Here is a 12,425-nt window from a genome sequence, read left to right on the forward strand (position 1 = left end):
CTTAGCAGCAACAAGCTGGAAATATGGAAGGGGTCCTCTAGTGTCAGAGATTTGGATGTCCAGAAAAATTCACCCAAATGTGGCTAAGCCATGAACCTCTGAAAACTACCATTCACGCATTCTCAGGAGAGGTTTGTTAAGAGTCTGGCAGCTACATTCTCCAAAGGTTCGATCTGCCTGGAGCATGCTCCCTTCCCTCACAGCTATTATATGCAACTGAACTGTGTATGCACCATCTCCAGACCATGACTGAAGTTGGCTCATCCCGGGAACATGGGGCTGAGCAAGACTTCCCTGTGAGATTGCTCCTCCTGGCAATGGGCGCTGGCATTGAGAGAAGGAGACTGTCTCTCTGGTACTCACAATGCTCCCCATGCTGGCACCCAATCAGCAAGGAGAAAGAGGCAACTTGATTCAAATGCAAAGAAACAAAATGGGGCAGGGTGGGGTGGGGGGAGAGATTAGGAGCAAGATGAATAAGAACAGGGGAGGCGAGAGGTGGGTGAGGAAAGGAATGGGAGGGAGGGGATGGGGAAAGGGCAGAAGCAAAGGGATTGGAAGAAGATAGGAGCAAAGGGAGAAGGAAACATGGCCAGGACAGCATAGAATCTGTAGTATCAGTTTGTGTGTTTGTTATGTTGTCTTAAAACATTTGTTATGATAACAGGAATTTGCCCTGGCATGAGACCAGAAGTCTGGTTTTCAAATGATTATTAAAAAGGTAAGTGACAGCAAACACAAGGCATGCCACCAGATATCTTTTTCTTTTAATAAATTGTGTATTGCTGTGAGATCCCAATCCATTCTCCACCAAATTGACTTTATTGAACCTAGTCTTGGAATCAGAGCATTTCACAAAAGCCCATGCTGACGTTCCAGGTCAAGCCATGTCACAGAGGGCTTTCTTCTGTTTGCCGTCAGGCGGGGAGAGAGAGAGAGAGAGAGAAAGGAAAGGGGGTGGGGGGCTATGTCCTTGACATCAGACTAATTCAATTTATACCAGTCATCTAGTCTACACCAAATTCTTGTAGTAGACAATTGTTCACTCAGACTCTCCCCATTGAAAACATGTTGTTGTATACAAGAGACTCTTTTTCAAGCTAGATCCAAATTCCTTCCCAATTTGTTTGCCACTGATCTATGAAGCAACCCTTCCTCCCCCTCTCCTTTCTTCTGCTGCTTGCCAATGACAAAAAATCAGTTGTTTGAGGATGGTCCTTCATCCAAGACAAACAAATCTGCAACCACTATAGACAGAAGAACAAAGCAAAGGATTTCACAACACCTCCCCTAGAACAATTGGCTTTGGTGTGTGAAAGACACATGAGAGAGCTATTGATGCTGGTAAAAGAGAAGCAAAGTGTGATTAAGATGTGGAAAAAGAAATAAGGGTTGAAAGCAAGAGAAGGACACAGACCAAAATAAAAAGGGCTTGGAGTAGTGAAATTATGAAACCAAAATCAAATACATCCAGGAAAAAAAAACTTAATTCATACTTTAATGTTTTGTTCAAGATTTTTATTATGCATTGCCCCAAATCACCTTCAAACACAAAATCCTGGTTTCAAGCAATTCTTCTAACAACATTACGGACTAACCAGGCTAATTTATGCTATTACCTTCTGCTTTCTCCCCATGCCTAAGCCTTTTTCTTCAGAGAAGTAAAAACAGGAGACTGTAGGAAATTCATCCATTTTCTATGACAATCTGCTTGTAAATTGTATTAATTTTATTTTCCATTGAGGCTCTCCTCTGGCTAACAATACTGCTTCTATAAATCTCTAGGATTGTGTATTGATTTCATAAATACCTCCAGTGATCTGACAAACTGACAGCTTTAATGGTGTTAGTGATGCAGCATAGAGAAAAATTTCAGTGCTGCATGCTTCATTTTATGTAAGTGCCCTTTCACAACTATAAGCTTGCCTTTTTGAGATAGTTACTAATAGCGTGTTTATCTCTGCTTGATAGCAATATGCCAAATTATTGTTAAGCACCTTTCATAAGCAAGTAAACCACCACCAGATCCATCCAAAACACTTTACAAAATCTGTCTATAATGTATAGACGCTGAGTTCTAGCCAATTGGTCTCACAGTTTATTTAGTTTCATTTTTGTCAGTCTCCACTGCTGTTTTGTTCCATAGTGAAGGAAGCATCAAAAGCTCTCCTGTGAATATTAACCCAAAACAAAAACTAGCAAACAAAAAAATGAATAATTATTTGTTAGCAGAAACTATGGAAAAATAGATAAAATAAACAATCACAAAATAAAAGATTGATTAGAATTTTGGAATAAAAATAACAAATACATTATTGATCATAATGCAGTCCTGAATCCTTACACAGTAGTTGTTATCCACCTATCTCAAAGAGTGTAACAGACGGTATGAACCAGAGTCTCTAATTTATAATTTATCACCAAGGAAATTAAGTGGAATGAATTTAATCTTTAGACAAACAAAAACAAAAAACAACCCACACAGTGTAGACAACAGATACGGCCCATCAAATGTCACTCAGTGTGACGGTTTGTGAACTCTAAGATGTGCTATTAAGCTTCTGAAAGCCAGCTATTAAACATCGTATCCTCAATGGGCCATCTCAGAGAGAAAGCAGCAAGACCAAAACCTTAGTGTTTCTGCAGGTAACAGGAAAAAACTAGTTAGGAGAATGAGGTGCTTCCCATAGATCAAGGGAGGAGTGTCTGGACATGAATTCTGTCCTGTACAGGGGTCTTTGATATCCAGGTTGTTTAGGAGACAAGGTCCTGGACTGCATGAGATAGGAATTCAGAGGGGACAAGAACACAGCGAGGACTTGCTCTTGGGACACGTAAGATTGTTTTTGGCCTTGTGTACACAATGCAGGAGTGCACACCAGTGGGCTGTGAATTCTAAATGTGCACCAAGGTGTCATGCACTAACTGGCCTATGCAGACCCTGCTGGTGCATACAAAATATTCCTGAGTGTGCACTCATGTAGTCCTGTTCAAACAGTATATTAACACACACTAGGGAACTTTTAATGCATACCAGCATGGTCTACATGAACCAGCTAGTGCATGACACACTGGTGTGCACAAGAATTTACCTCCTCCTGACAAGCACTCCCACACTGAGTAAACAAGACCTTGGTCTGTAACTGAACTATTTGGGTTAGATTATGAGATGTATACATTTAGATGTGTTAAGCAAATTGTTTCTTTTTGTTTTACTCCACCTTCTCTGTTTTTAATAGATCTTGGTTTATTAGGAGATATACTATTGCATGTGAAAGTTTCACCAGTCAATCCTCAAGGACAGTGGTTCTCAACCAAGGGTATGCGTACCCCGGGGAGTACACAGAGGTCTTCCAGGAGGTACATCAACTCATCTAGATATTTGCCTAGTTTTACAACAGGCGATGTAAAAAACACGAGCAAAGTCAGTATAAACTACAGGCAATGACATGTTTATACTGCTATATATACTATACATGGAAACGTGAGTACAATATTTATATTCCAATTGATTTATAATTATATGATAAAAATGAGAAAGTAAGCAATTTTTCTGTAATAGTGTGCTGACGCTTTTGTGTTTCTATGTCTGATTTTGTAAGCAACTGAGTTGAGGTGAAACTTGGGGGTACACAAGACAAATCAGACTCCTGCAAGGGGTCTGGAAAGGTTGAAAGCTACTGCTCAAGGAAACAAACTCTGCAACTTTGAAGGAAAATTGAGGAAGAGTAAAGAGTTACTGGAGCCAAATCTCTCCCTACCACTCAACTTTAATCTTGTCATCAGGGCATGGGCAAAGCCATCTTTTCTCAGCAAAGGGTGTTGCTAAATGCTGAGTCAGATGTGCAAGGGGAGAAACCATGAAACCAAGGAAGCGACAAAGTTTGACACTAGGGTTAGGTAACTAACAGCTTATACCAACATTAATTCTAGCAACACGCCCTTGAGGAACTCAGGTATTCTCCTCATTTCGCAGATGGGAAAATGGAGGCACAATATAAAGCAACTTGGCTAAGGTGCACAATGACTCAGAGGCACAGCAGCTACCTGACCAAATCCAGAAGTCTAGACTAGACTCAACACTTGGCATGTGTCAATAAGTTTTTATTTTTTATTTTACTCATAATTTATTAAAATGCTCTTGTCAAGGTTCCTCCCCCACTCTGAACTCCAGGGTACAGATGTGGGGACCTGCATGAAAACCTCCTAAGCTTACTTTTACCAGCTTAGGTTAAAACTTCCCCAAGGTACAAATTAATTTTATCCTTTGTCCTTGGAATATCCACTGCCACCACCAAACTCTAACTGGGTTTACTGGGAAACGTAGTTTGGACACGTCTTTCCCCCCAAAATCCTCCCAACCCTTGCACCCCACTTCCTGGGAAAGGTTTGGTAAAACTCCTCACCAATTTGCATAGGTGACCACAGACCCAAACCCTTGGATCTGAGAACAATGAAAAAGCATTCAGTTTTCTTACAAGAAGACTTTTAATAGAAACAAAAGTAAACAGAAGTAAAGAAATCACCTCTGTAAAATCAGGAAGGTAGATACCTTACAGGGTAATTAGATTCAAAACACAGAGAATCCCTCTAGGCAAAACCTCAAGTTACAAAAAAGACACACAGACAGAAATAGTCATTCTATTCAGCACAATTCTTTTCTCAGCCATTTAAAGAAATCATAATCTAACACATACCTAGCTAGCTTACTTACTAAAGTTCTAAGACTCCATTCCTGGTCTATGCCCGGCAAAAGCAGCCTACCGACAGACACAGACCCTTTGTTTCTCTCCCTCCTCCCAGCTTTTGAAAGTATCTTGTCTCCTCATTGGTCATTTTGGTCAGGTGCCAGCGAGGTTACCTTTAGCTTCTTAACCCTTTACAGGTGAGAGGATTTTTCCTCTGGCCAGGAGGGATTTTAAAGGGGTTTACCCTTCCCTTTATATTTATGACAGCTTTTGACACAGATTTACTCTATTTGCAAGCATAATGCTTCACCTAGCTTGAAATAGGAAATGCAAGCACTTTAATAAAAGGGTTGGGGAAAACAAAAACAAAAAAACCCACTAGCATCACTAAGTGGCTCTATAGTCTTGACTAAAGTGCTGTTTTCTAGGTTCCTGCTTTAACACTTCCTGGTGCATCCAAAGTGAGATTTCAAGTGCCTTCCACAGCAACAGACATCAGGTCTATTTTTTTTTTTAAATTTACTTGCCAACAATGGAAGAATAAAATAAATCAGTTAATTGAAACACTGGCTCTACACAAACTCACAAGACAAGATTCTCAATTGAAGATCTAAAAAAAAATCTAACCAGCTGCTTAAAAAGTATCATTTCCGTTACAATGTCATTGTAAAACAGATGCATGCTGATGAAAATCACATACATTGACATGCATGGGTTTTCCCTCTCCATTTTGTTATTTTAATTCTTTGCATGCCGAAGATCCACCTGCCAACCTTTTCTTGTATGTACAGACCCTAACATTAAAAAGACTCATTTTCAATAGAGAACTGACTGAGAAGAAATTGGATTGATAAATATTTATTTAATGCGGCTCTTTCATGATTCCTCTTTCTAAGCTGGAATGAAGGACACCACAGAATACAGTAATATTTAATAAAGCATTTGATTTGCTTCTTCTGCCTAGAATGCATAGTTTAGATATGCACACATGCTAAGTGTATGTCTACACTACAGTTAGACACCCACGGCTGATCCTTGCTAGCTGACTCCTGCTCTTGGGGCTTGGGCTGCGGGGCTGTTTAATGGCTGGGTAGTCTTGCAGGTTTATGTTGCAATCTGGAACCCTCACACCTCACAGGGTCCTAGAGCTCAGCCTCCAGCCACAGCCTGAATGTCTACACTGCAATTAAACAGCCCTGCAACCTGAGACCCACAAGCCCAAGTCAGCTGGCACAGGTTTTTGGTTGTGTAGACATACTTCAAGACTTAAAAAGTCATCAAGAGCACATGGCCCTCAGCCCAACATACATCTTTTGTGATCTGTTACTGAGTGTAAACTGAATCATGAAGTTCCAATACATCTAAAAAGAAGGAAAAATCTGGGTTACTTGAGATGGTTCCTTAAAATATTTTTTTTAGTTTTATCCACAATCTCATTGTTCCATTGCAATAAGGCAGTGAAGCCTACATACAATGACACTTTTAGATTGCTGAAATAAAAACCCGAGCCAAACCTAGACTGACTGGACTGTAGGTGGGCTTGATAGTGCAAATTAACTAATTCATCCCATGGGCAATCCACTTGCTTTATTTATAAAGATCACAAAGATTACAGCGGTTGGCTGTATTTCTCAGTGCAAATGATATCGTGTGCTGGCTTTCACAAAGCATTTCCGGTTTTGATACAAGTAAATGGAACAGATGAAACTCAGAAGAACCCACCCCCTCTATACTCTACATTCTTTCCCAGGCTGCATTCTGCAAGTTGAGAGGAAATCTGCTTTCTCATCTCCTGTCTGATAGTGGCAGAAAGAGCGAGAGAAAAAGCTGCCACTATCACGTCCTCCTTGGTATAAAGGTATAAGAGAAAATGGCCATGGAAAAGTGAATCCAGAAAAGCAACACAAAGAAAATACATTTTTGACTACTTCTGGTTCAATATATTGAGTAGAGCTGGCTGGAATAATAGTAGGGTTTGTCTTGACATTTTTCTTTCTGTTTCCAATCAATATTTTTATTTTATGAAAATGTTCTCACCAGTTCAACATTACATACTCTGATAATGAGCAATAGCTGCACAATATGTAAATATCATGACATTTTTGTAATTCAGGGAATCAATACAGTGCACTGGTATTAAAGCTTCCCTGATAAATGGGGTGAAATTCATGATTGTGTGTGTGTGTGTGTGTGAGAGAGAATTATAGTGTTAGTAGATTACAAAAGCAAGAATTAACTGTATCCAGATGTACCATTCTTATCTGGTTAATAATCAGTCATTTCAGATATTTGTTTGCTTATTTGTGTGTTTGTTGTAAAAGCAAACTCTTTAGTTTTTGTGCAGGCAAAGATCTGCTAAATGTTTGTGACCATTATCAGAAAATTTTTCTTTACATTCCAGACTAGAGACAGGCTGATCTAGCTTGGAAAAGGTCAAGTACTTCTATAACTTGCTCATGCGATTTGTATAATTCTGAAATACTTTTATATTGTACATCATGTTTCACATAAACACCATCCCAAAATGCCCTAGGGCACACCTACACTGCAATTAGGTGCCTGCAGCTGACCCTTGCCAGCTGACTTGAGCTTGCAGGGGTTGGGCTGCAAGGCTGTTTCATTGCACTGTAGACTTCCAGGTTTAGGATGAAGCCTGGGCTCTAGGACCCTGTAGGGTGGGAGGGTTCCAGAGCTCAGGCTGCTGACCAAGCCCCAACATCTACACTGCACTGAAACATCCCCTTAGCCCAAGCCCCGTGAGGCTGAATCAGCTGGCCCGGGCCAGCCAGGGGGTTTTAATTGCAGTGTAAACATACCCTCAGAATAAACAATGCATTTATGGAGTTAAACAGTTAAAGATGGAGAAAAATTAAATAGAATAATCAAGAGAGAAAAGGTACGATCTCAGAACACACATAATAATACAAGATGTGAATCAGCCAGGTGGACAAAGATACAGAAAGGCTCTTTCAGAAGGCAGAAGCTGCAGAGAAGACAGTTCTTGTACCCAGAGTGTCCAGATTATGAGAGAATAGAAAGGCCAATGCTAGTCAAGTGAATGGACTGCTGAGGGGGGAGGGAACGGGCAATGGAAGAGAAAAAAAGATAAGAGAAGGCAAGACACTGGGGAGGAAAAGGGAGAGACGTTTGCTTGGTTACAACTGTAACGAGTGTTTCAAAAACAAAGATTGACCATTCTTTGCCTGTGGCCGCTACATCCTCAGGGAAGTCTTGGCATCTCCTGAAGATTTTATTAGTCTGCAATAGACCAACGTATTTCAAACACAGTCTAAATCAAAAGCATAATCAACCCGGGCACCATCACAACAGTTCCAGCATGCATCCCCATGGGCTCCATTCTAAGTGCTGCAGATTCTTCTTGTTCGTCAGTCAAATCCAGGTAAGAGGCTAGAGCACTGCTGCTCTGACACCCTGCAGCCTGAACTGGCCTCCTTCTCTCCCGCACTGCAACAGAACCCTTCCAGGTGTAAGAAGGGAAACAGAAGATTCCAGTCCTTTTTTGTGATGAGTCAGAGAAAACTGTGAGTGAATGGAGAGATTACTGACTCAGAAGATGAGTGGATGAGTCAGGAGAGTTGGGTAGCAAGTGAATGGTGTGGTGGGTTTCTGATGCACCTGGTGCAAACAGGTGCAAAGTGTACATTTGCAAGAAGATCCATCTGTGTGAGATACATACACACAAGCCCAATCATCAAGGTCACATGATACAGACGATGAGGTGTCTGTGCTGATGTTTATGGTATGGATGATTCAGCAGATTTTTCCTGGCTGGATATATTTTTCATGATAATTTCTGCAAGTCTGAAATAAAATTTAGAACTTTTAACAGATAGATGGTGTTATTGTATAAACATTACTATTAACAAATTTTCTAACTCCCGTATGAGCACGCAATGTTACCCCTTTTCATAGGTGAGTTAAAAATCCCATAGCCAGCTCTTTAGAATGAGTCATATGCTCTTGGCCCCTGTCCTGTAGGTATGTCAGATTTATTTCTGGCATGCAGCATTTTCCAGCTTGGAACAGCAATTAAGGCCAAGTTTGCTTACTGCGACTGCAGTATGAGTGACCCATGGCAAACCCGGAACTCATGTCAGCTCCTCTACGATCAGTGAAACACAATGATTCTATGATACTACTAGATGTCAAGCAAAAAAGATAATACTGAAGCATAATGAAGGAGCAATTGCACCTGTCTTCATGTTTTAAGAAAGTATGTAAGAGGCTAACTGCTGATGTGGTTACATGACAAGATCTTAAGTAGTACAATATTGTGACCGTCACTTTGTGGAAGCAGCAAGCATTATAGCGTCACTTCGGCTTTGATGGAAGGCAGACAAAACTTGCCGCCACGGCCATAGAGAAAGCACAGACATCAGCAGTGACTCAGATGTATAAGACAAGAGTGGGTTCTCTCTCTGACTTGCGCACTGAACTATTAAAGATTCTTGTTATTCCTACTAAAAATAATACTGCTGGAGAGCAACACTCTCTAGGAAACTACTGAGAAAGCCCCATTCTGAAAAAAAGAGAGAGACTATAGCTGCAAGCTACCCAATAGAAACATTGTGACACTTTTGCAAATACATAGACATGCGCTGCTACTCATGTACTACTGCTAAACCAAAAAAAAGAACAGCACCTTAGAGACTAACAAATTTAGTTGTGCATAAGCTTTCGTGGGCTACAGCCCACTTCATCAGATGCATAGAATGGAACATACAGTAAGAAGATACACACACACACACACACACACACACACACAGAGAGAGAACATGAAAAGGTAGAGTAAGAGGCTAATTAATTAAGATGAGCTATTATTAGCATGAGAAAAAAACTTTTGTAGTGATAATCAAGATGGCCCATTTAGACAGTTGACAAGAAGGTGTGAGAATACTTAACATGGGGAAATAGATTCAATGTGTGTAATGACCCCGCCACTCCAAGTCTCTATTCAAACCCAAGTTAATGGTATGTAGTTTGCATATTAATTCAAGCTCAGCAGTTTCTCGTTGGAGTCTGGTTTTGAAGCTTTTCTGTTGCAAAATTGCAACCTTTAAATCTGTTACTGAGTGGCCAGAGAGGTTAAACCAGCAGCTGGAGGATGCACACTAGTATTTCTTCATTGCTGTTGGTTCTATTGTGGCACAATTGATATTGGCTCTATACTCAACATTCACACAACACTCTACAAAGCATAAACCCAAGGCAGCACACAAGTGCATTCTTTAAGGACTGGAATACTGAATATATGCTGAGTTTAGAGGTGGGGGAAGGGATTAACATACAGCCAAGTAAAGACAAATTAAAGGTGCCGATCCTTTTTTTTGCAACAGTCTTCTCCTGCTCCAAGGTCAAATTTAAAAAAAATATTATTTAATAAAAATCTTTACCCAGGGTTCCATTCCCACAAAGGCTTACATGCATGCCTAATTTTACACAGTGGGCAATGTAGTTAATGGTACCACTCAGCACATAATGTTAGATTTTAGTAAAACCACTGGAGAGTATTAAAAGTGCAATATTTTAATTTTAATTTGCTTTACACCAGTTATGGGGCTTATTGATTTTTTTTTATTTTGCTGATTTCAACCACAAAAAATATCACTTGGTTTCGCTGCCCACTTCTTGTGCACTAAGTAAAATGCTGCAAATGTTTGGGCTACTAACACTGCAGAGGAACCTCCGATGCACCCAAGACAAAAATAAATTAAATTTAAAATCTACCAAAATATTTGTCTCATGAGATTTTGGAAAATATTTTTTATTTTGTTAATTTTAAGTAAATGTCAGTAAACTACACAACGATGTTACTTTTAGGAACCATATTTGTTCTACTTCATTGGCTTTTTAGTTATTCATGAAGTTCTCCCAACCCTTCTCCTCAAATACTACAATAGCAATGAACGCTGGTGAGATAATACTTTGTGCAGCTCAGTCCTTTTTAAAGCAACCAGACATATAACTTGTATATTTTGTTACCTGTTAACCTTTAACAATTTACACACACACACACACACAACCCCCCACCGCAAATGTATACTTTCACTTTCAATCTATTTCTCTTAACATCCAACTTCAGTGAATGCTCAGGAGCAGGAACAGACCAGTACCAAAAAACACTGGATTCTTATTTATGCACATAGTGGGAAGTGCTTTAAATAAATGGAGAACTGCCCCAAAGAGATTATGCAGACCCTGACCAATAAGAAGAACCTTCTCTAGGCTACTTCGTTTTCATGCTAGTTACATCCAAGCCTTATCTATCATTAGAGTGACCAGATGTCCCGATTTTAGACGGACAATCCCAATTTTTGTGTCTTTTTCTTATACAGGCTCCTATTACCCCCCACCCCATCCCGATTTTTCACATTTGCTGTCTAGTCACCCTATCTATCATGGCAAGAGGGACTTTCCAGTAGCAAAATGGTACACGGTAGTTTTTTTATGTGAACTTTAATAGGAATTTATCCTATTAAGTAAATCTCTTTTATTAGTGATTTAGGCACTGCCATATGTTTGCAATACAGTCACTGTCAAAGCAAGATGAAATCAGGCGTATGCCCTAGTTACAAATCACTGATTTCTATTAATGCATTTCCATTACACAGCTTCCTTTGTCCAAACAAGATTACAACATAGCTACCTACTCAAAATGAACCACATTTAGCTCAATGAGCTAGGACCAATGTACTGACATCAGTGGAAGGAGAAATAATTTCCCAACACTTTCTAATTACTAAGAAATATTCCATTGCTGGGGGAACAGTAAGAATTTACCAGTCTCTTGCTGCCTTTATGATATTGAAATTTAATAAAGAAAGGAAAACCAACATAGGTGCTTTAAGTCCTGCTTTCTTTCTCAAGATCATTAAAGGAGTAATATTTATACTATTCAGATGTTTTACAGAATTGTATTAGGAAAAAAAGCCTGCACTCACAACAAATTCTAAATATAAGTTGCTCTACTTTGATCTACATGGAACAAAATAATACCTTATAAAGCACAGATTGTATGATTCCCTTAAAGGAAACAAATTAAAAGATGTTTCATATCTTTTTTTAAATTGATCATTCTTTACTTTCAGAAAATAAGCAGAGGTATGAAATGTTAGGGTAAAGAAATATGTCAAATATTAAAATTCAACTGTGTCACCCTTGCAAATATAATTAGGGGCCCAGTTAGGAGCAGGGCTGGACCTTTAAATATCCTTCGTTGAGTTAAGTGTGTTAGTTTTTATGACGTTAGCACTGAAATTTTATCAGCAAAGAAAACTGTGCACTTTCATTATATCCTCCACAGAAATACAGCTCCTGAGTCAGCCATGCCCAGTACATATAAAATATTCTTTTTTAGTATGGACTAATCGAACCATAATATTATTTCCTAATGTGGATTTAATCCTGAGTCCTGTAAACCTTGAATGATGAGACTAGTGTCTTTGAGATCATAGGAGTAAGAAGTATTTGCAAGAGTCACAATCTGCAGACTAGACCTCTTTGATCATCGACTTTTCAGGGGAGGGCCTATCATTTAATTTGTATGTAAACCAACATGCAAGTCTCTGGGGTTGTAAAAAAGAAAATCAATACTTAGTTATAGTGGATGTAGGGTTGACAGGCATCTGGTTTTCAACCAGAATGCGTGGTCGAAAAGGGACACTGGCAGCTCCAGTCGGCACCACCAATTGGGCCGGTCAACAGTGCAGCGCGGGC

General features: G+C 39.6%; 1 protein-coding gene across 1 annotated transcript in view; it reads right to left on the reverse strand.

Annotated features, from left to right (window-relative positions):
* SLIT3 (slit guidance ligand 3) overlaps positions 1–12,425 on the reverse strand; it is an 801,478-nt gene that overhangs the window by 359,273 nt on the left and 429,780 nt on the right. The gene's annotated exons all lie outside the window — the stretch shown is intronic.

Source organism: Lepidochelys kempii, chromosome 8 (assembly GCF_965140285.1).
Source record: "Lepidochelys kempii isolate rLepKem1 chromosome 8, rLepKem1.hap1, whole genome shotgun sequence".
In the NCBI taxonomy this organism is placed as follows: domain Eukaryota; kingdom Metazoa; phylum Chordata; order Testudines; family Cheloniidae; genus Lepidochelys; species Lepidochelys kempii.